Here is a 24,108-nt window from a genome sequence, read left to right on the forward strand (position 1 = left end):
AGGTGCTTCCAAGTGTGTGTGAGCATGGCAGCAAAGGAAGGAGGCATCCAAAACCTGCTTGGGATGTTACACTCACTTGGCCTTGGTCACCTGCAGCAAATGCTCAGCCTCAGGCCACAGTCCCCTAGCACCCTCAGCCTGGCGCTCTCACTCCCTGACTCAGTCACCCCCTCTGAGACTCAAGACCCTCAGCAGTTGCCTGGACTATGGCCCCATCAAGGGACCCCAGGCTCCAGGGAGTCAGTGACTCTGTTTCCTAGAGTACTGCTCCCAAAGGGGTAAGGGTTTCTGCCTGGAATGGTGCCTGGCACCTAACAAGTGCTCAGCCAACACGTGTTGAATGCAAAGGCCAGTCTCCCCACGCCCAGCCTCCTTTTCCAGTGGCTCCTCAGGATCAAAATTAGGAGGTCTGACATCCAGGTGCTTCCCTGTCTGCCAAGAGCAGGGAATCTGCCATGAATGGCTGTGTGACTGGAATCCCTCTGAGCTTCAGCTGCCATCTAGGAAGGAGAGGCCCCTGCTAAGGAAAATGCTGTTTGTCTTGTGTGATTCCAGAAACCATTTGGGGGGAGGGGATCCTATCACCAGTGCTGCCTCCTTCCCACTGACTTTGAAGAGGGCACTCCTGTGGGCAGATCCAAGCCCACAAAAGGGAGCCCTACAATACAGGAGAGTCCTATATTGTAAATAAAACTACCACCCAGAAGAGACCAACATTTTCAACCTTGGAAGCAAGGGAACAGGCGTCGTTGAGCCTTTCTCCCACCTTCCCCTCAATTCATGCCTGGCTGGGTCTACCCAAGAGAGCCTGGGGCTCCTAACTCAGGGCCAACATCCTGCTTCCTGCAGCCCCAAGGTGAGGCCTGGGCACAGAGAAGGTATTTGTTCATAGTGCAAGGTGAGGAGATACTAATCGCTGGATCGCTGGGCTCCAGCTGGAGGTCAGGAGGTAAGGCAACCCGTGGTTATAAATAACCTCACTGGCCAGCTGCGGAGGGCCGGGCTGGACCCGCACCTCTCCCCAGCCTGCCGCAGGGCTATGATTGATTACTGTCCTCCCCATCCCGGCTGTGGTGATCTGAGCCCCTAGAGCCTGGTGCAGTGACCTCTGGGGACTAAGTACAAGGTCACTGAGGCCCCTAGGCTTCCCTTGACCTTGAGTGAAGGCCAAGCACATGTCCTGCTCCTTGTCCTCTGCTGGAAGTTGGGACGGAGGTAGTGAAGTGTGACAGACCCACCTGCTAGGCTGCCCTCTACAGGAATGGGAGGGTGCCAAGAGGCTGCCAGACAGGACTCAGGGGCCCAGTGGCCTGTGCTGCTGAGCTCTGCCCTCCTCCCCACAGCCCTCAGTCCCAGCCCTGCTTCATAGCTGGTGGCTGGTAGCAGGCAGGCCCAGAGTAACCCAGCCAGGGGGGCACATCCTATAGCCCCTCAGACTCCTGCTTCTAGGCCCTATATTGTGATGACGAGATTTACTCTGGGAATTGACCCCAGAGCTCTGGGCATTCTCTAGGCTTGATGGAAACAGAATCTCCAAGCCTGGGGGTTGAGTGTCTCCAAGACTGGGGAAGAACTCTGGAACTCATGAGGGACCCCAGACACTTGTACTCCAACCTCCCTTTGGACAGAAAGGAGAGATGGATTCAACTCACTCCAGGATGCATGCCTTTTCCCCTGACCCCTTAACATTTTTATTGGAGGTAAACATACACACAGAAGACTGTAAAATTCGAAAGTGTACAACTGGTTAAATTTGCACAAGCTGAGCATGCCTATGGAACCAGCACTCAGGTCAAAAAATAGCCTCTCACCAGAAGCCCCTTCTGGACAACTTCACTTACTATCCCCAGTTAGACTAACCCCCTAGCTCCGCTTCTAAACTGTACGCGTTGTCTGTAAATGGAGCCATATAGCGTGTGCTCTCTTGTGTCTAGTTTCTTTTGCCTGATATTATATTTTATTTAAGTCTAAGTCCTTGTGGGTGGTAGCATGACACCACCGAGTGACTCTATCGTATGTTTTCACCCGTTCTACGGTTGGTGAACAGTTAGGTTCCAGCTTCCAGTTGCCATGAACACTCTAGTCTTGATCTATCGTGACTACAGGGCCGCATCTCCTGTTGGCTGTGTGTCCACAGCTGAGACTGCAGGCGAAGGGATGTGTGTCTCCTCAGCTTTGGAAGACACAGAAAGTGTTACTTTTTATTTAACAGTTTAATAATGATTTTTCAAGGTTAGTCTGGTTTTCATTTTAAATATTGAGGGATATACCTTATATTTTAAAATTGGAAAATACTGAAATGTAGAAAAGAAAATATTCAGAGCTACTACTTAGAGTCGACCATTCAGCCAATAGTCAGTGTATGTTCCCTAAGAACCTCTTCTCTGTCAGGCCCTAGAGCAGAGACCTAGGTCTTCTCAACGGAGCTTAGGGTCTGGGACCAGGTCAGCAGGAGTGCTGCCAGGGGATAGACCAGGGGCCTCAGTATGCTCGCTGGTCTCCTCTTTCCATGGTCTCCCCCCTCCACAACCATCCTTCACCCATCACGGCCACTCTTGGTTATCATCCCAACAGACCAGCCAGCTTGCTGTGCAAACAGGACTCCAGATGGAACCCTGAGAGCTCATAGTGGGAAGTCAGGATGGCAGTTACGCAATTAATTGTAGTCATGCAAGAAGAGAAGAAGAGGGCTGTGGAGAGAAGCGGGGGATGTGAGGGCATCACGGGGCTGACTCGCCCAGGATCTCAAAGAAAGGAGAGCCTTGGGGGATCCTGGAGAGGAAGTGGGGCCAGAGGAGACACATCCAGACTTTGGACTTGATCCTGAGGACCACAGAAAGAACTTAAACGGGGGCAGGGAGCAGGCCTGATGTGCTTGTTAGCAACCACTCTGGATTCCTGTGGAAGTTTTGAGGCTTTGAGCTGATGAGCAAGCAGACAGTTGAGCCGGACAAGAAGGGGACTGAGAAGCTGTTTCAGAGGTGACCTGAAGAGTCTGAGGCCTGGCTGGCTCAAAGGCTCGGGGGAGGAGGAGGTTTCAGCTTCAAGGTGGAATTTTACATTTGCAGGAGGGTGTGACTGGCTCTTTTGAAATTTTGATCAATTTCCCATCTTTAGCAGGTTCTACTTAGGTCTAAGAACTTCTGAGAGCCAAGTGGTTGAACCTGATGAGGAAGACAGCCTGAGCCAGCTCTAAGGGACTCTGAGGTGAGAGATCACTATTAGTTTATTTGACAAATATTACAAAGTACCTACCAGTCTGGAAATTGTTCCAGATGCTGGGGATACATTGGAGGCAAAATAATTCTCATGGGAAAGTCTTAAATTTAAATATATATATGAACCAATAAAAAGTATTAAGAAAAACTAAGCTGGGTAAGGGGGTAGTGAGTGTCGGTGGTAGAGGGCCGTTGGGGAAGGCCTGTCTGAGGTGACATCCTAACTGAGACCTGAAGAGAATGAGGGGTGTGGTGGAGGAAAGTGGTGGGCAGGTGGAGGCCACAGCAGATGCGGAGGCCCGAGGCAGTCATAACCTGCTGTGTCGGAGGGCACTGAGGAGGCCAGTGAGAGTGGCCCAGAGGGAGGATGAGAGCGGGGAGGCAGGTTGAGCAGGCCCGAGGGAAGGCCTTTCCGTTCTAGGGTTTGTGAAGGGATGGCCTGACTTGTTTTAGAAGCACTGATCAGGCTGTTCTGAGGAGAACAGACAGTAGAAGCAGAAGTAGGAGGAAGTGACGGCCTGGACCAGGGGGAGACGGTCAGGGTTGGGGGAAGGGTGGTCCGTGTGTCCATCGTGAGGGAGAATGGACCCCAGCGTTTGCTGACAGGCAGGAGAGTGGGTGAGAGGAAGCGGGGAGGCAAGGCGGGCTCCTGGCGGCTGCCCACTCACCAAGCTGCAGAGTCTGGAGAGGGCTGCTGCGTCCCCTCTCCTCTCCTCCCCCCACACCTCCCCTGTGTCTTGACCCTCCTCACCTCCTCTCCCCTTGTCTCCTATCCCCTCACCTCTTCCCTCTTCTAGTGCCTTTTCTGCCCCTTCTCCTCCACCTCTCCTCTTTCAGGAGTCCAGTGACCTCCGGCCCACAGGCCAGAGATACTGCCCTGCAGAATACGTCCTTCATTCACTCCGCAGATCTGATGACCAAGCTCGGGGCCCCGAGGCTGAGAGTTGACGAAAAAGTAAATATGGCTCCCAAGTCCCACCCTGGGGGGCACTCCACAAACTAGCATGTCCAAAAGGTGAGCTCCTGCACTCCACCAAACCTGCGGCTCTTCCAGTCTTCCCACAACAGGGCTAGTTACATCAGCTCCTTCCATATGATCAGGCTGCCGGCTCTCACCCAACATCCAGTCTATCAGAAAATGCCATCAGCTCTGCCTCAGAATCTCAGCCCCTCAGCCCATTGCTTCAGCCCAATCTAAGCCAAAATCATTGCTCTTTGGATTCTTATAATGATATCTACTCATCCCCTTCATTCTATTCCTGATACAATGATTTTTTGTGGAGGGGAATAAATGTGTATTTTAAATTTTACAGTAAACCAACATACTTCTTAAGTGAAGATTTCCCCATATTTCCAAGTAAGGTAATGTTGAACATACCTGATAACGAATTTTACATTTGGCTTCATTTTTTGGTAAATACAGTTGTGAAAATTGAGTCAGACTCTTTGTTTTAAAAATTTCTCCCTTTAACATGCACCCCTTGCTCAAGACAAAATCAAACACTAAGGCATCAACATCCAAGAAGATAACCTGCATTTGTTTCTTTCGTTTGGAGTTCTAATGTCAAGATAAGGTCTTAAAATAATCCTTTCACAAGAATAAGGCAGCTTTACGCTGTAAAAATGTGAGCTATTTGTCAAAGGTTATGTTCTTCTGTCTTCATCTGCTGTGACCACCTGTCAGCATCTTCTTTAAAGATCATTTTTTTCTTCCTAGCAACACCTACATGCGGCTCACTGGCTGTCCAGTACAGCTTACAGCCCAAATGTAAGCTTACATTGTCGAGCAAGAGCTCCGCGGTGGTTTCACATGCCTGCACCTGCTGAGCTGGCCCTAGTGTTTTCTGCACGTCTCTGCAAATCTTGGAGGGGCAACACTGAAACTCATCACAGTCGTTTTTGTGTTTACCGCAGGCCTCACAGCACCCACCAGGTTGGCCGCAGCACTTTTTCAAGGACGGGATGCTGAGGTTAACATGAGCACCAAACAGCGGGAGGCAGAGGGGAGGGTTTATATGCATAACATGGAAAAAGCTTAGATCCATCATTGCACTTACACTGGCAGAGCCTGTCCTTGCCTCCCAGGAAGTTGAATGCCCTTCCAGATGGCCTTCAGGGTGACCCTTCAGTCGGCAGTCTGGGCCTGCTCCTGGCACCTGAAAGTGGCAGTCAGGAGGAGGAGGAGGAAGAGGGCATGCACGGCTGTGCTGGGCCGACCCCCACGAGCCACCGTGGGTGCCCTAGGCAGTCTCTCGGGCCGGCTCCGTGCTGGCCCACTCCAAGCCCAGACACACACACACCTCCCCAACTCCCCCACCCTCCCCACTCTGGGCTGATGGCTGATTCCAGAACTGGGGCAGGAAGTACACAAGATGAGTCTGGAGCATCTTGTACCAGAGAGAAAGGCAGTGCTAAAAAAAAAAAAAAAAAATTGATGGAGATATGTCAAAGGGCCACAGGAGTCAGTGAGAGAGCTCCCAATTTTAGCAACAAAATAAAATATTATTAGATTATAACCCAAATGTAAAATAAATATCTGTGAGTCCATTATAAACGTGTTGAGTAAATCAATAAAAGGGGGGAGAAATCAATCTCTCATGCAGAAGAATTCCAAATAATGTTGATACTTCACCCTAAATGGAGGAGGGGGAGCATCATTTTCACCCAAATGTGGGCAGCACACACTTCAAGAAGGGAAGTGAGAGTAGCTTTCCAGTAGAGAAACCTGACAAATAACTGCCTCGGCCAGGTGATCAAGATCAACATCAAGAGCCATAAATCATGCTAATAAAATGTACCCTTGAGATGATCTGTGATGGAAATGGCACTTTACCTCTGTGATCTTGCTCCTGAAAACCCATAGCTCCAGTCTGATCATGAGAAAATATTAGGCAAATTCCAACCCAATATACCTGACCAGGACCTCTTAGTTTTGTAAAGGTCATCAAAAACAGAGAAAATCTAAGAAACTGTCACAGCCAAGAGAAGCCTAAGGAGACAAGCATAAATGTGGCATCCTGGATGGGATCCTGGAGCAGAAAGTGAAACTTAGGGAAACTAAGGAAATCTGAATAAACAGTAGACTTCAGTTAATAATAATAGTGGTTCATTAACCAAGGGTTGCAAATGCACCATTCTAATCTAAGACATCAAATCTAACCACGATTGTATGATCACTCATCTAGAGCCAGACATCCTGGAGTGCAAAGTCAAGTGGGCCTTAGGAAGCATAACTACAAACAAAGCTAGTGAAGGTAATAGAATTCCAGCTGGGCTATTTAAAATCCTAAAAATGATGCTGTTAAAGTGCTGCACTCAATATGCCAACAAATTTGAAAAACTCAGCAGTGGCTACAGGATTGAAAAGTCAGTTTTCATTCCAATCCCAAAGAAAGGCAATGCCAAAGAATGTTCAAACTACCACACAATTGTACTCATCTCATATGCTAGCAGAGTAATGCTCAAAATTCTCCAAGGTGGGCTATAATAGTACATGAACCGAGAACTTCCAGATGTTCAAGCTAGATTTAGAAAAGACAGAAGAACCAGAGATCAAATTGCCAACATCCATTGGATCATAGAAAAAGCAAGAGAATTCCAGAAAAACATCTACTTCATTGACTATGCTAAAGCCTTTGACTGTGTGGATCACAATCTGTGCAAAGTTCTTAAAGAGATGGGAATACCAGACCACCTTACCTGCCTCCTGAGAAATCTGTATGCAGGTCAAGAAGCAACAGTTAGAACTGGACATGGAAGAACAGACTGATTCCAAATTGGGAAAGGAGTACGTTAAGGCTGTATATGGTCACCTTGTTTATTTAACTTATATGTGGAATACATCATGAGAAACGCTGGGCTGGATGAAGCACAAGCTGGAATCAAGACTGCTGGGAGAAACATCAATAACCTCAGATATGCAGATGACATCACCCTTATGGTAGAAAGTGAAGAAGAACCAAAGAGCCTCTTGATGAAAGTGAAAGAGGAGAGTGAAAAAGCTGGCTTAAAACTCAACATTCAAAAAACTAAGATTATGGCATCTGGTCCCATCACTTCGTGGTGAATAGATAGGCGCGCTGCAGTCCACGGGGTTGCAAAGAGTCAGACGTGACTGAGTGACTGAACTGAACTGAAACTAAGACATCAGTAACAGGAGAAATTGTGTACGGGGTGGGGCATGGGATTTGGGGGAACTCGCTGTACTATTTTAATTTTTCTATAAATCTAAAACTGCTCTAAAAATAAAATCTATTAATAATTACAGCTCCTGGGACTTCCCTGGTAGTCCAGTGGTTAAGACTTTGCCTTCCAATGTAGGAGATGTGGGTTCAATTCCTTGGCAGGGAGCAAAGATCCCATATGCCTCATGGCCAAAAGTCCCAAAAAGATAAAACAGAATTGTAACAAATTCAATAAAGAGCTTTAAAATGGTCCACATCAAAAAAAAAAAAAATTACAGCTCTCCAGTGCCGTGTATCTCTTCTTGCCCTCTTCCCATCATGCTTATCAACGTTCAACATGCTACAAGTTGAGCTTGCTGCTGCTGCTGCTGCTAAGTCGCTTCAGTCGTGTCCGACTCTCCAATTTTCTTGAAGTGGTCTCTGCTGCTGCTGCTGCTGCTGCTAAGTCACTTCAGTCGTGTCCGACTCTGTGCGACCCCAGAGACGGCAGCCCACCAGGCTCCCCCATCCCTGGGATTCTCCAGGCAAGAATACTGGAGTGGGTTGCCATTTCCTCCTCCAATGCATGAAAGTGGAAAGTGAAAGTGAAGTCGCTCTGTCGTGTCCAATTCTTAGCGACTCCATGGACTGCAGCCCACTAGGCTTCTCCGTCCATGGGATTTTCCAGGCAAGAGTACCGGAGTGGGGTGCCATTGCCTTCTCCGCAAGTTGAGCTTAGGTGTTTGTTATTGTCTGTTAATTCTCAAGAATCTAAGATCCCTACGGGTTTTGTCACTTCACTATTATAATCCCAGCACCTTGAGCAATCTAACAAATAAAAATACTAGGTGTTCAACAAGTATTTGCTGAATGATAAATTTCTAAATATAATCACTGTTAGTTTTTCCAGTTTTTTCTCTGTCTAAATATACTTAGTATTGTTTAAAATAAACACAAGGTCATAATGGTTTGCTCGTCTGCTACCTTCACTTGATAGCTCCTGATTACTTTTCCTTGCTATTTTTCTTTTACAGCATCATTTTTTAGAAGGTGCTGATGTGTGCAGGCCTAGCGTGAAGCAAATGGCTGTGATTCACGAGGCAAGTCTTTGGGGCTCCTCTTTCTGTCGGCTCTACCATGCTCATGTGGGCAGGAAGGATGGAGCTGTGCCAGGGCCGCCCTCTGACATCAGATCTGTGGGCACTAGATGCTGCTTGATGGTAAACTGGGCACGTCAGAACCCAAGGATTAAACAGCTTCCAAAATCCACTGGCTTGTCTGCGACCAACCAGAGGGCTGGGGCACATGCCCAGAACTTGTGCCAGCTCAGGAATAGTGGAAAACACTATCCATGCATACATTTGGGAGAACTGGAGCCAGGCCTGCCACAATCAGCCCCAGCCCACACCCAAGGCTGATGGTTACGGCCTCAAGCGCTCTGGAGAGCTGAGCTCCTGAGGGGTGGGCATGGGACTGGCAGACCTGCTCTCCAGGCACCTGGGTGGGAGCTGGGGAACCTGCCCCGCTGGCTGTTTCCCTAGTGGGAAGAGGGCAGTCTGGGCACGCTTCTGGGGAACCCAGTAGGTTGGGGGAGGAAACACTATGGTGTGTGTTGGGGCGGGTGGGAGGGTGACAAGGAACAAGGGGTATCCTTTCTCTGCACCTAGAGGCCATATGCCATTTGTCCTCCTTCCTGGCAGCAATACTGAGCCACCCAGACTTTGCTAGACATGTAAGAGTGCTAAAGATAAAAATACTCAAGGACATATGCCTCTCTGAACTGCTTTGCTAAATGTGTTTTAGGAGTCCTTCAGTTTCCCTCTAAACCACAATTTCACTCCATCCCCACTGGCTCCACTTACAAGAAGAAGGGAGACTGTTGTGGCCTTAAAACCACCGTGTGATGAAGGTGTGCGGATGCAAGTGTCCTCAGAGTGTGCCTGCCTGAGCGGCTCCAGCGGGCGAGTGCCCACTGTGTTCACCTGCGTGTGTGTGTACGTGCATGGCTGCTAGCGTGTGTGTGGACCCGTGTGCCCCTATTTGTGCTTTGGTGTCTTGCGTGCTTGCCTTCTTCCGCGTGAGCACCAGTGGATTTGCCTGGGCACAAGGGTTTGTGTGGGTGTGTACTTGAATGTGCATGGATCTGTGTTCTTCTCATGAGTGGTGTGCCTCTCGTGTGAGGGCGTACTTGGGAGTGTGCACGAGTGGATGCGCTCACATTGTGAGGAGCCAAGCGCTGCATGCCTTCTGTTTGAGTTCATGCTCGTGATGTACATGTGCAGGGGGCAAGCTTTGAGGAAAAGAGATTCACCTTGGTCCCCCGCACCTGCCCTGGAAGACATTAGCAGGACTGTTTGTTTTTCTCTCTCACAGATGAGGTGCCCCTTTCTACCCTCGACATCTTCATCTGAAGTTTCTCCAAACCGTGCCAGTTCCATTCACCTCCCATCCATCTCTTGCCTTCACTAGCTCACCAGTTTGTAGCACTCTGGACCCCTGAGAGGCTCAGGAAGGGAAGGGCCCCTGAGTCACCTATTTTTGGTAAAAGCTGCATTCAGTATATCTCCTGGAGAGTCTCCATGTGCCTGAGCGACTAAAGGCCTCAAGAAATCATGAAGTAAAAACACCTAAGTCAGTCCCACAGAGGGCTTCCTGGTTTGGAATGATGGTGCCAGCGGGGATGTGTGCAGCATGCTGTAGGGATGCCCTGTTTTGTGTGGGCGGCTGCCTCGCTTCTCCAGTGACAGTGTAGATGCCTCCACCGTCCAACTGATTGGTACTGTGTGGAGGAGACTGGGCCTGTCATAGGCTTGTGAAACACGTCCTGCCCTCCGCATCTGGGGCCTCAGGGAGTCCTGGTCTTGCCCCAAGAAGTGGCTGAGGTCTCACATTCGGCCTCAGGCCTCAGAGCTGGTGGCCAGGTCGCCACACCTTCTCACCCAGCCCTGGTCTGGCCATCAGGGCTGCTGAGGCTGCTGCTCAGTCGCTTCAGTCATGTCCAACTGTGCGACCCCATAGACGGCAGCCCACCAGGCTTCCCCGTCCCTGGGACTCTCCAGGCAAGACCATTGGAGTGGGTTGCCATTTCCTTCTCCAATGCATGAAAGTGAAAAGTGAAAGTGAAGTTGCTCAGTCCTGTCCGACTCTTCGCGACCCCATGGACTGCAGCCTACCACACTCCTCCGTCCATGGGATTTTCCAGGCAAGAGTACTGGAGTGGGGTGCCATCGCCTTCTCCAGGGCAGAGGATGCTAAAGCAGCGGGCAGAAGGGAGACCGGCCCTCAACCCAGTCCTCCGGGACTAGAAGCCGAGTTTCTGATTCCAGGTCCAGTGCTCTGCCCCTCAGCATTTGCCCTGCCAGGCCAGGTGCCCATCCAGTCCTCAACTCCATAAAGTCTGGCAGCAAGACCTCAAAGCACAGTGGTCCTGCATCTTGACACTCAGCCAGGAGCGGGTAGAGAGCAGATACCTTCCTGCCAGTCCCACTCCTGATCTGACCACTGGTTCTAGAGACTGGGACAGAGTCAGGGAAGCTCCCTGCTCTTCTCTCCAGCTCCCCTGTAACACTGAAAGCAAAGTATGCAAATAATATGCAAATACAATCTCTTTGTATGTTTCAAAAAAAAAAAAAAAAGAAATTGCATAAGTAGAATAAAACCCCAGACTCTTTGACCCTCCCCGACCCCCAATCTCAGTCTGCGGACCAGAGGTGACCCCCTACAGTTCAGTGTCGCCTTCCGAGTTCACACTGATGGTTTTTTTGAAAAACAAAGTAGAATTCTACTCTATTTTCTGTGATTTGCCCTTTTTAAAATTTTAATTTAATCAAATCCACGTCAAGCCATCTTGATCAACCCATTATTTGTTATCAGCTGCACTGACCCCAGAGTGTTAAAGTTCCCCTCATTTACTAGATGGATCCCCACTGATAGAAGTGCTGTCTCCAATTTTTCGCTATTTCAGAGTCAAGAATGGTGCTGCAAATACCTTTCCACAAATCTCTGGGTGAGGGCACACGCGGAAAAGATGGATTCCTGCGCCTGGCACAGAGGAATCAGAGCAGGAGAATAAAAGAAAAGGAAGGAGGGTGAGGTTCTGAGAGGACCCCAGGTGCCGGAGACCAGAACGTCCCGCCTCCAACTCCCCCCGGCGCCGCGCGTCTGCCGCCACCCGAGACTGGCCCTGGCGGAGATGCACTCTTTCCTCCCGGGAGTCCCGGCCCTCCGCGTTTCCGAGGTCCGGCGGCCTCTAGCCCTTGCGGCCCCCACCCGCGCAGAGCTGCTTGAGCCTCGGAGGAACCAAAAAAAGCCGGCGCGTGGTGTGCGCGCGAGCAGCGTGGGGCCCTGGCGCTGCCGTTTTTAGCGTGCCTGGAGCCCAGAATACAGACTTAGTCACCCCCAGGAAACGCGGCCATAATATTTTTGGTTGCATAAGCAAACTAAATTAGAAATCTGGAGCATGTTCAAGACCCTTAGATGCCAGCGCTCGGCGAGTGTGGGGGACCAGGGGAGAGACAGATGGGGATTAGGCGAATTGAGCATCCGGAGAATAATTTCCTCTTTTAATTTGGGTTCCACCGACCATGAAAGCAGCATTAGCCGTCCAGTTACATAACCACACCAGAACTCGGCTGGGGAGCGCAGCAGCCCGCGGACCGGCCTTCCTGCCTCTGCGCCTGCCTGCCTGCCTGCCTGCAGGAGGTGGGGGCTGTTTTCCACTGGCTCCTCTGCCAGTTCTCAGAGAATCTAAGTGAGGCGTCCAGGCCACACAGTTCCGGACTTGCACTCAGAATTTGAACTGGGTTTGCCTAGAGAGAGCTTCTCCATATTACTGGGCAGAGATGCAGTGTGGTGCAGCCTTCCAAGCCCAGGGGGCTCTGAACACAGCTTGGGAACGTCCACGATTGCATGGAATAATGGAAAACTGGAAATCTACCCATGTTTGACAATAAGGAGAATGGGCAAATGAACCACGTGGAGTGTTGGGTGCTGTGGCATATCCTAGAAGACAACAAAAGTCTTGGGGGTGATCCCTATTCAGACATGTTAGAGATACAGCATTAAGTGAAGAAGGGTAAGTTACAGAACAACGTGAACAGTATGGTCTCATTTATGTTAAAAGAAAAAGAAAACCACAAATCCCCAGCAAAGCTACCCCTGCATCTACGATGTTCAGAAAAGCAGATGCTATTAAAGGGGCCACGAGGGTGGCCTCATGGGGCTGGTCTCCTTTGAAAAGAGGCAGAGGCTAAAGAGAGGTCAGAGGGAAGTTCATATTTTACTCTGTATATTTCTGAACTGTTTGAATTTCTCACACCAGAATGTATTGTGTGTGCTTGTGTCATTTAGAAGCAAATCCTCAAAGACATAAAGGCTGGGAGCAGCCTTGCAGATGGAGGTTGGACTCCACCTCCAGCCACCTTCTCAGAAAGCAAGAAGGGAGGTCTGAATGTACTCAAAGTTGGAGGAAAGGGTTTCTTAAAGAGATGTGGCCTAGCACTTTGTTATCTGAACAGGGAAACTGAAGCCCAGGACTTGACAGGGACTGGCCCCACCATTTCCCAGCAGCCGACAGCAGGCTGTGGGTTGTTAGCCTGTTGGCTCTTCCACCACCAGCCGCTCTGCCTCGCCACTTCTCAAACAGCTGGGGTCACGGTGGGGCAGGAGAAGGAAGCAGGAAAGAAGAACTAAGTGCCCACAGGGCAGATTAGGCGGGGAGCAATTTCCATCCACCCAACCATCCATCCAACCAATGTGTTGAGGGTGATGGAGGATTTAAAGCATGTCTGCAAATTCTTCAAAACTCTTCTCTTTAGTTAGTGGATCCCTGTCTCTTCTCCTTGATTCTAGGCTTTCCTCAGTGACTCACTTACAGCCCATAGAATACAGTGGAAGGGACACTGCCTGACTCCAAGACTGGATCAGGAAAGGTCACACAGCTCTCTTCTGGCTCTCTTAGGATGCTTACTCTGGGGAATTAAGCTATGTAAGCTGTTGACTGGGCTTCCCTGGTGGTTCAGATGGTAAAGAATCTGCCTGCAATGCAGGAGACACCTGGGTTCAATCCCTGGGTTGGGAAGATCCCCTGGAGAAGGGAATGGCTACCCACTCCAGTATTCTTGCCTGGAGAACCCCATGGGCAGAGCCTGGCGGGCTACAGTCCATAGTGTCGCAGAGTCGGACACACTGAGTGACTCACACGGCAAGGTGTTGGCTTTGACTCCCCAGAGCCCACCATGCTGGAGAAGCTGCATTGTAGCGTTTTAATCAAAAGCCCGTCCAGCCCCCAGCCAAGTGCCAGCATCAACTGCAGCATGAGCATACACTATCTTTTGCATCCAGCCTGGGGGAACCTCTGCATGATTGCAGCCCATGGCAGACCCCAAGTGAGAACTACTTGGCTGAGACCTTCCCAAATTCCAGATCCAAAAAATCATGAGCAAAATAAGTCACTAAATTGTGGGGTGACATGTTACGAACTGATAGGATGTGAAAAGGGGGCTACTCTGTACACAGAGGAGTAGAATGATGAATAAGCATGGTCTCTGCCCCCAACATAATAGTAATTTAATGGCAAAGCTGAACACACAGGCAGATAATTACAAAATAATGTGGTAAGCACACCGGTGGAGTCATGCGCTGGTAATATGGGAACAGAGCAGGAGTCTGTAATCTAGGCTGGGTGGGGTCTGAAACGCTTTCCTGGAGGAGGTGACATTGAACTGGCTCTGAAAAGTGAGTAAGGGTTGTCTGGGTAAGGGATGAGGTAAGAAAGGAAACAGTCCAGGCAGAAGAAGTAAGCACGAGCAAGCCCCAGAAGTGAGAGACAGAATAAAGTCAGCCAGCGGGGAAGCCCCTTATGAAATAGGAGACAGGGAGGGAGCAAGATGAGGCTGGGTAGGTGGCAGAGACCCCAGATCATGGGAGCCTTGGACAGGAGAGCAGCTGGGAGGGGAATGAGGCTGGGTAGGTGGCAGGGACCCCAGATCACGGGAGCCTTGAAGGACAGGAGAGCAGCTGGGAGGGGAATGAGGCTGGGTAGGTGACAGGGACCCCAGATCACAGGAGCCTTGAAGGACAGGAGAGCAGCTGGGAGGGGAGTGAGGCTGGGAAGGTGACAGGGACCCCAGATCACGGGAGCCCTGAAGGACAGGAGAGCAGCTGGGAGGGGAATGAGGCTGGGTAGGTGACACGGACCCCAGATCTGGGGAGCCTTGAAGTACAGGAGAGCAACTGGGAGGTGAGGGCAGGAGGTGGAGCCTCTGGGGCAGCAGGCAGGAGGCTGGAGAAGAGGAGAGGGAGCAGGGGAGTGGAGACAGACCGGTGAGGAGGCAAAAACCTAGGAACAGGAAAGAGACCATGAGGATCTCAAAGCTAGAAAAGGCCAGGGTGCATGAGGTGTAAGAAATATTTGGGAAATAAATAGTCAGGCCCGGGTGCCTGGCTGGGAGTGTCAGGGGCAGCTCCTGGGTTTCTGTCTTGGGGACCCAATGGGCAGTGGCACCAGCAGCTGGGAGAGCCCTGGAGGAGAAGTGAGTGTGATCTGGCCTTTTTGCTGCATTTTGGCAGGTCCAAGGTGGGATGTTCAACAACTCATTAGATGTTGAATCCAAAATTTGGGGGAGAGATTTGGGGAGGTGTGGTGACCACGGACTCTCCATAAAGTGGAGAATGAGTGAGTGAGTGATGGATGAGTGAATGAGTAAATGCATACCAGGAGGAAGGTGAGTGCAGTGGGTTAGATGAGGTATTGAGAGGGTGTGGGACTGGCCCTGCATACTGACTTTACTGCTGAAACTGCCTGAGGGGGTACACAGGTGGGAAGATGTGATCCTGGACGAGCGCACTCCCTTTCTGACTTCCCAGGTGGCACTAGTGGTAAATAACCACCGGCCTTTGCAGGAGACATAAGAGATGCAGGTTTGATCCCTAGGCTGGGGTCCCCTGGAGGAGGGCATGGCAATCCACTCCAGTGTTCTTGCCTGGAGAATCCCATGGACAGAGGAGCCTGGAGGGCTGCAGTCCATAGGGTCGCACGGAGTTGGACATGACTGAAGCAACTTAGCAGCGGTAGATATGATAACTGATGGCCTGGTGATCCATGGCCAAATTTCCTGGAATGTGTCCCCATGGGTAGGCCACAAGAAAAGACAAGGAAGAAAATACAGACGTCCAAGGAGTCAGGAGACTCAGATCCAAGAAACATATTAATTCAGCAACTGTTGTGTGCCTGGTATACATGTTCCATGTATATTATTCAGTTTAATCCTTAAGTCAATCCATTTATGGATTCAACAAATGTTTGTTGAGTACCTACTATGTGCCAGGCACTGGACTAGGTGCTGGGTATATACTAGTGAATAAAACACTGTCGCAGCCCTCATGGAGCTTAGGGTATATACAGGGGAGGTTATTATTCCCATTTGACAAAGCTCAGAGAGATCCAAAGTCACACAGCTGGGAGAGGTGGGCTGTCCGGCTCCATGTCCAGAAAGCTTCAGGGCACCAAGGCATGGCACCTGGCAGAGGATGTCTGCCCAGCCCACAGCCAGGGCCCTGTTGTCTCTCCTCCCTAGGCCACCTTGTCCACTCCCTGTTGGCTCATGGCTGTAGGACTTGGGCTCTCTTCTCTCAGCTCCTAGAATGGGAAGGACCCAGCCGGTTGACAGGTTTCACGCTCTCATCTTTCAAGTGCGGAAACTGAGGCATAGGGAGAGGTTGTAAGGTCACCCTGCAAATTGGTGACAGAGCTGGGATTAAAACCTGGATCTCAAGCCCCCCACCACCGTGACTTCCCAGGCTAAGCGCAGAACCTAACCTCACTCTCCAACGCCCAACACATACCCAACACACACCCGGCCGTGCACACACATGCTGCCACAGTCCTTGCCCCAGGTCACCTGTCTTCAGTAGAAGGTACCACTTTGGATTCCCGCAGCTAGATCACCTGTCCACTCATACCTATGCACTGAATGGGGAGGGATGCAAATGGCTCTAAGGAGCTAAGACTAATGGGTGTCTCAGGCCCAGGGAGGCTAATACACTGGGAAGTGATGGGAACTGTGGCAAGCTGGCAAGTTGTGCCTATCTGAAAAGGTGGCCATCCTCAGCTCCAGCCAGACACTGCACGTGCCCAAATGCTTGCTGAGAGGAACGAGAAGCCTTGGTTTTATGACATCGCCTGGTTTACACATGAGTAATAGAATTACAGGGCTTCCCTGGTGGCTCAGTGGTAAAGAATCCACTTGCCAATACAGGGGACGAAGGTTTAATCCTGAGGTCGGGAAGATCCCCTGGAGAAGGAAACAGAATCCACTCCAGTATTCTTGCCTGAGATCCCGTGGACAGAGGAGCCTGGCGGGCTCCAGTCCCTGGGGTCACAAAAGAGCTGGACACGACTGAGCAGCTAAACAGCAACAACATTAGGCTTACACATTTTTTCCAGCATTGCCATTGTTTTGTTTTTTAATTCAAAGAAATAGATATGGAAGTATGGCTTGCAATGAGAAACTTCCCTTTGACCCTCAGAGGCCCTGCCAATCTAGGAAGACGGAGCAGTTTGTCCATGAAATCCAAGGAGCCCTCCAGGTCTGAGGAACCTGAATCGTGTCTGGTGGCTTTTGTCATAAACCCCGGTGGCTCTCAATCTTGTCAGCACACTAGAATCATGGGGGACCTTTGCTAATCCTGCTCCCCAGGCTGTACCCAGCATCCTCGGAGAGGGCCCGGCCACCAGCTGTTGGAAAAGCTCCTCAGGTCATCCTCAGGCACACCAGGCAGCCCTGGCATCATGGGTAGCTTGTTGGAAATGCAAAATCTCAAGCCTCACCCTAGACCAACTGACTCAGCACCTCTGAGCTGGAGCCTAGCAATTTGTGGTTTAACCTACCCTCCAGGTGATCCTGATTCTCAATAAACTTTGAGACTCATCATTTAAGACTGAGGTGAGAGGTACAGGTGGTGGCTGCCCATAACTTGACATCTGAAAGCAGGCAGCTTCACAAGACATCTTCCATGTAAAGATGCTTTTAAAAAAATTTACTCTGGTTTATTAATCCCAAGGGTCAGGGGACACTACAGGTTGGGCTACTCTCCCTTGGAAACCTTCCCCACCCTGACCTTGAAATTGTTAAACACCTTTCCTTTACAGTCTGAGGCCAGAAGCCCTCCTCATTCCTGAAATTCCCCAACACAAGGCTGGCACATAATAGGTATGCCCCTAAATGTCAGTTTCTTTCCTTTCTGTTTCCTCTTAGAATTTATAAGCAGTGGCTTACATATGTCCTACTGCTGTTTTGGTTTGTACTGAAGTTAGTCACATTACCAGAGTGCTCTGTGTGGCCAGCCAGGGATTATGAAATACTGGGTCTCATCCAGTAGGGGCTGCTTGACTTTTGCTGATGCAGAGAGCTCTACAGAGAAGTGGAGATGAGGGCAAGTCACATTGATGGTCTTATATCTCCACAAAAAGACCTATCCTATTTCTTTGATTCTATGCCACAAGAGATTTACCAAGAGCTTTTCTGGGGCAAAAAAACAAAAACACAGGCACATTATGTGTATATATCAATTATAAAATGCATTTATATTTATATTTTAGAAAAGTGAAAAACTCATATCTCAGAGGCAATGAAATAGGATTTTCCTGTGAATAATGGTTGGAAGGAAATATGTGGAAATACAACAGATGTTGGTTACAGATTATCTTTTGGTCTTTCGGGGTTCTTGTCATGGGTATTAACATGGGGGTTGTGTAATGATTACAAAATAAAATTGACAAAGAAAAAGAAATCCCACTAACCACAGTCTCCTCGGAAAGATATGACAGCAAAAAGCTTTTGGGAAATCTGCTATAACATGGTCCTAGTTCTTAGGGCTTGAATTTTATCCCCGCACAACCTCTCATAAATTACCCTTTGGGCCTCAATTTCTTCCCTTGCAATGGGAATCATGGTCTTGTTCATGGTTGGTTAGAGAATCAAATGCAGGGATTACTGAAGGAAGAGCAGATACAAATCCTTATATACTTAGTGTGGGAAGGGGGTATTTCTGGGACCCACCGCAAGAATCCCAAGCCCAGCCTTGCAGTGGACCTCCTCTCAGCAAATGTAGGGAACAGTTCATATCCTCTACTTCCACAGAGGCCCCCACCTTATTTGCTGGGAAACTTTCAATGCCTCGGACTGTCGCCAAAATCTCAGATCCACCAGAGCCTGAAAACCCATTGTGTTGAGACGGTACACGGATGCCTGGTATGACCCAGGGACAGTCAAGCGGCCTGTGATTCCCTCACTGTGGTCTCTTTTTTTGGAGGAAAGGCCCTGATAAAATACAAAGGTGCTATTTTAGCAAGATTAATGCTGAGATTTAGAACATGGATTGTAACCTACAGATGAACTGTTTTTGGCCTTTACAGGGTTTTAAAATATTTGAATTTCCCACAAGACAGTCATAACCCCTTTCATTCCTGTGGTTGCTGCTTGGGGTGTGCTGGAGCTGGGTGTGGCAGCCCTGATGGGGTCACCTCGACCCCAAGGCATTGGGGAACTTCCAGAGAGCCGGACACCAGGGCATCATCAGCCTTGGGCTTTCTGCTGTAGCCTGTGCTCAAGAATGTGAGGAGTAGGAAGGGCTTCTCACCCAGATTATAAAAGTTTTATAACTTCGAGGTCAAAGTGGGGAGGTTCAATCCAATAAGGGAGAACAGCCAGCCTGTGGTTCTTCCACTCACTCAGCAAGAGCCCCCTCAGTGCCCATGAGCCAGTTATCACATTGAGTTCCCCCAACAGTGCAAGAGGTGTTTTCCTCATTTACAGATGACTAAACAGACTGGGAGAGGCCAAGTCTCACTGGTGCCTCTCTGCTTCAGGAAAGCTGTACCTGCCTCTCTCCCCTCTGTTCCCCAAGGCTGGCAGGCCTAGGGAGGAGGTTAAGAGGACTGTGGGAGGAGGTTAAGAGGACTGTGGGAGGAGTTCTCCTCTGTGCCTTGATTGTTCTGCGCTCTCTGCTTGGGATGGGGGTCTCCAGGGCCCTGTGGCCAGATGTCTCAGCCCCAGCAGCCTCACCCTCCATGTAGAGGTGGGGCTGGGAAAACTTACCAACTTGTCTGGGCATGGGAAAGGGAATGGCTAACCTCACCTCTGACTTGTCCTCCAGGCCCAGAGTCTGTAAATAGTGAGTTCTTTTTTTTTTTAAGATCTTTTCAAAAATTTATTTTACTTTTGGCTGTGCTGGGTCTTTGTTGCTGTGTGGGCTTTTCTTTCCCTCTGGCTGCTGCTGCTAAGTCGCTTCAGTCGTGTCCGACTCTGTGCGACCCCAGAGACGGCAGCCCACCAGGCTCCCCCATCCCTGGGATTCTCCAGGCAAGAACACTGGAGTGGGTTACCATTTCCTTCTCCAATGCATGAAAGTGAAAAGTGAAAGTGAAGTCGCTCAGTCGTGTCCGACTCCTAGCGACCCCATGGACTGCAGCCCACCAGGCTCCTCCATCCATGGGATTTTCCAGGCAAGAGTACTGGAGTGGGTGCCATTGCCTTCTCTCTCTAGTTATGGTGAGCAGGCTTCTCATTGCAGAGCACAGGCTCTAGGGCCTGAGGGCTCCAGTAGTTGCAGTGTGTGGACTCAATCGTTGCAATTCCCGGGCTCTAGAGCACAGGCTCGATAGTTGTGGCATAGGGGCTTAGTTGCTCCATGGCATGTGGGATCTTTCTGGACCAGGGATCAAACCCGTGTCTCCTGCATTAGCAGGCAGATTTTTTACCACTGAGCCACCAGGCAAGCCCCTGGTATATTCTTAATAAGATTGCAAGAAACACTTGTGTTTACTAGGGCAGCTCTTCTTATGTAATGTATCTTACAGCGTTCAGAAAACATGGCAAAGGCATTAAACGTCCCCCACGATGCAACCAGCTAAAGATGACCATTCGGAGTATTTGGAGGTATCTTTTCTTTTTGTCCAAAGTGATATTAAACATTCTACAGGGGCAGGGATCACAGGTATTTAGTTGTTTGGAGTTTTTTATCCACTTCACTTTTTTTTTTTTTTTGGCTTTTTGGGAAGCTTTTTTTTTTTTTAATCCTTCCTATGAGCACAGAGAATGCATAGCACAGTCTTCAGGAAATACTTGTTCGATGAAAGAAGACAAGCAGAGCCAGGTAATGGTTGGAGCCAGAACGCTGACTGACTTTGACGCGCCCAGCACAGGGCTGAGAGTCCCGTCACCATTCACCGTCCAACACTTTTTGGCATCCCTGTTGTGTGTTCAGCCCTCATCCAACATCACTGATGTTTGTTGTGAGAGATGCATGTGGGGAGGAAGAGTCCCAACCCAGTAGCCCTGGAGTCAGCCAGGGTCTCAGCCTCCCCCCACAGTTACCAGCAGAATAGAACCCCAGGACTGAAGTCCCTTTGAACACCCTGAAGGGTTGTTAAGAAAGAAGGAGACAGAAGAGGAGGCTAGAGGAGCCAATATTCAAAGAAAGCAGGAGGGGTGAAGCTGGACAAAGGAAGGCTATGGGCTATCAGCACAGAGACGAAGGTCACAGAGTTTCTCTTCCTGGAGACTTCCAAGAAGGTGGTATCTCTGTGGACTGGGTCAGTAGCCACCCACCCCAGGGCAGGCAGAGGGACCAGGGACTTCAGGAGACCTTCAAGAAAGCAAGGATGCCGGGACAGACCGGCAGAGGGAGGTGTTGTGGGACTTAGTGGGGACAATGGTTTTTCTCACCAGGTGGAGCGGGCTGCAGACGCGGGCAGGGAGGCACAGGCTTTGTGGTTCTCTGTTGGCTCAAGGTCCTTTTAGATCTGGGAGCATGTGGGAGGCTCAGGACAGAGCTGGCCCACTCTACAAAGGTACTTAAGGATTCTTCCTGGAAAACCAACAGGAGGAAGCCAGGCTTCCTGGCCCATGCCATTGGCCCTGGCCAGTGGACAGGCTGCAGGGCAAGGCTTTGAACCCCTGGGTTTGAATCCACAGTCTGCCACTTTCAAGCTGGGTGACAGTAGGCAGGAAAGAGATTTGAGCTCTCTGAGTTTTACTGTCTTCCACTATGAAATGGGGATTAGAAAGACCCACCAAAAACCTAGTTCCTCCGTTCACCTTCTCTCAGTGTTGGGAAGAGGACTATGCAAGATAAACTGGACCAAAGAGCCCAGCACATCTAGGTGCTCAGTAAATCTAATCTCCCATAAACGGTGGTTCTCAGAATAGACTGTTCTTGGGGACAAGGTTAAACTGAGGTTCTTCCTCACCCCATGATGAGCAGTGACCTTGGGATTTGCCTTTATCACAAGACTCTGGTCCAGGTGATTCTGAGATGGAAAGACCCCAAGGGAGCATTAAATATGCCAAAAGGTTATTGCCAGGCTGGGGCTCTGACCAGGGTCTCCCCCAAAACCTTCATGGCCTTGGCCACTAGCCCAAGGCCCTAGACCACGGCCCCTCCCTCCAGAGAGCAATGGACTCTCCCATCACGTGGGCCATGTTGCTGGGATGCAGTGTGAGTTTGTCTGCCTTCTCCACCCCATGCCAACCTGCCCAGCAGGCCCCACTGCCTTGGCAACGCATTGCAAAGTCCACACAAAGGAAAACTGCACGAGGAAGGTTGGTCCTGCCCAATGCCAGGGGAAGGGTTTCCATGGCAATGCTGACATCACGAGGCTTAGCTGGCGGCGGAGCCAAGCCCTGAGTAGAGGCACCTGGGTGTTTGCACTACAGCCCCACAGAGGAAGGCGACCCACGGGCCTGCTGGGCCCAGGTGTGGGCCCCATACAGATCTGGGTTCAAAAGCGAGCCCGGCTCCTGACTTGCTTGGTGGTTTTGAGCAAAGCTACAAGGCCTGAGACTCGGTCATCTCATTGTTAGTAAAATAGAACTAACAATATTTACCTTGCAATGAAGGTGAAAGGAAATAATGAATAATAGACAGGTGCACGGTAAATTGTGAAAACCTAGTCCAAGGCTGAGTGGCAGCTTCAGGTGTTTGCAAAGGGGCCCCTGACTGTTGGGCCCCTTGATGTGCAGTCCAGGAGAGATGGCTCACGGTTGAGGAGGAGAAGGCACAGTTATTTGCCAGCTCTCCGGGGATGAGTGGGCAGGAGAAGGATGGTACCGGTGAGGAAAGGTATGGGATGGGAGGCTGTAGGGTCTGGATGGCAGGTCAAGGGTGTTCTGGTCTCACGCCCTCAGTCAGCAGATAAGGGTTTAGAGGTCCAGGAAGCGGGTGTGCCTGCTCCAGTCATACCCTGCGTTATGAAGGAGCCAGGTTGTCAGCTAGGGTCCCCTGTGCCCAGCGAGCGGGCCCTGGGGGAGGAGCCATCTTTGCTCTTCACACTGTGGGAATAACAGACTGCTCTGCAGGAAATCAGCAGAAAGTCGGGAGCACAAAGCAGGAGAGGATGTGGCCTCTGAGCTCGGTGGAGTTGCGGGTTGGAGTTCACCCCCAAGGCGGCTGGCAGCAGGGAAGCCAGGCAGCAGAGGGCTGACAGAGGCCACTCGGGTTTCCTCTTTGCCACCTCCTCCTCCTCAGAGGAAGAGGCCAGGCAGCATATTCAGAAGGTGTCCTTAGCCATTTTCGTCCCTAAGCTCTGGCCAGGGAGCCCAATCTGTATCTAGCAGTGCCCCGCCCTTTACCCCACACCCACCCTGGCCCGCTCTGCACACATGGTGAGGGCTGCTCGGGCCTCAGCACATGGCTGAGGGCGATTCCAGGAAGAAGCCTTGGGCTGCCTGTCCAGCAGCCCCCACCAGCTTTTCCATCCCAGATTGGAATGTACACTGTACGAGCCCTGTCAGGCTCTCCGTTTGTGAGGAAATTGCTAGGGCCTGTTCCCCTATGGTGGCTCAGCCTGTGCTCCGGCTCCTGTTCTGCCAGGCTCTGCTCAACGTCCACCCAAATGCCTGTGCTGGGGCTATCCTCTGATCCATGAGACCTCTAAGGGCCCTCAGCTCCCTTGGGGCGGGGGGGGGGAAGACCTCCCGTGGAGACTTGTCAACCTCTCAGGATGTTTCTGTAAGTTCTAGGTAGCACACTGGACCTAAATGCTCCTCTCTCATGTTAGGAAGGCCACAGCCCCTCAATCTGTTCCCTCTCCTTTGCCGCCCAGGGTGCGGGATCGGGCCTGCTGCTGAGGAGAGGAAGGCATGTGCGGCCCAGAAGCCCTGATAGGGTCCCAAGGAAGAGAAGGGACCATCGGATTACTTTGCAAGGCCATGTAGTCCCTGCCGATCAGAGGAGAAAAGAGTCAGGGGGGCGTGTTCTGTGAGTGTTGACTGCCATACCACTTGTTACTAAGATTAGTTGAAACTGTACTCTCAGATATCTTCCCAGCAGGAAGAGCCAAGCAGCCTATTTCTTTCAGAAAACTCAAAAACTAGACCAAAGCTGTTGTCGTAATGAAGAGAAAATGAACCAGTGTGTTGTGCTGTGGTCTACCTTTGGGCCCCTATGGATCTTTTGCCTTTCTTGGCCTTGAACTGACTTGTGCTCACCCCACTGTAGCCTCCTGCTCAGTTGAACTGGGATATGTCACTGTTTGGTTTCAAACTGGTTCTGTAAGGGCGGCCACACTCTATTGTCCTAAGGGTGAGAGAGTCACTCACTGGGGTGCCCTGGAGGAAGCAAGTGTGTGGCAGCAGGAGGTACAAAGGTGCAGGGAAGGCAGCGCCCTTTCTGAGATAGAGGGCCCAGCGCCTTGGAAGCAAAACTGGGTGCCCAGTTGAGACACA

General features: G+C 50.5%; 1 pseudogene; it reads right to left on the minus strand.

The window, feature by feature from the left end:
• Nucleotides 1–904: 904 nt before the first annotated feature.
• Nucleotides 905–24,108, minus strand: part of LOC112442749 (group XIIA secretory phospholipase A2-like) — a 28,546-nt pseudogene continuing 5,342 nt past the window's right edge.

Source organism: Bos taurus, chromosome 19 (genome assembly GCF_002263795.3).
Source record: "Bos taurus isolate L1 Dominette 01449 registration number 42190680 breed Hereford chromosome 19, ARS-UCD2.0, whole genome shotgun sequence".
NCBI lineage: Eukaryota > Metazoa > Chordata > Mammalia > Artiodactyla > Bovidae > Bos > Bos taurus.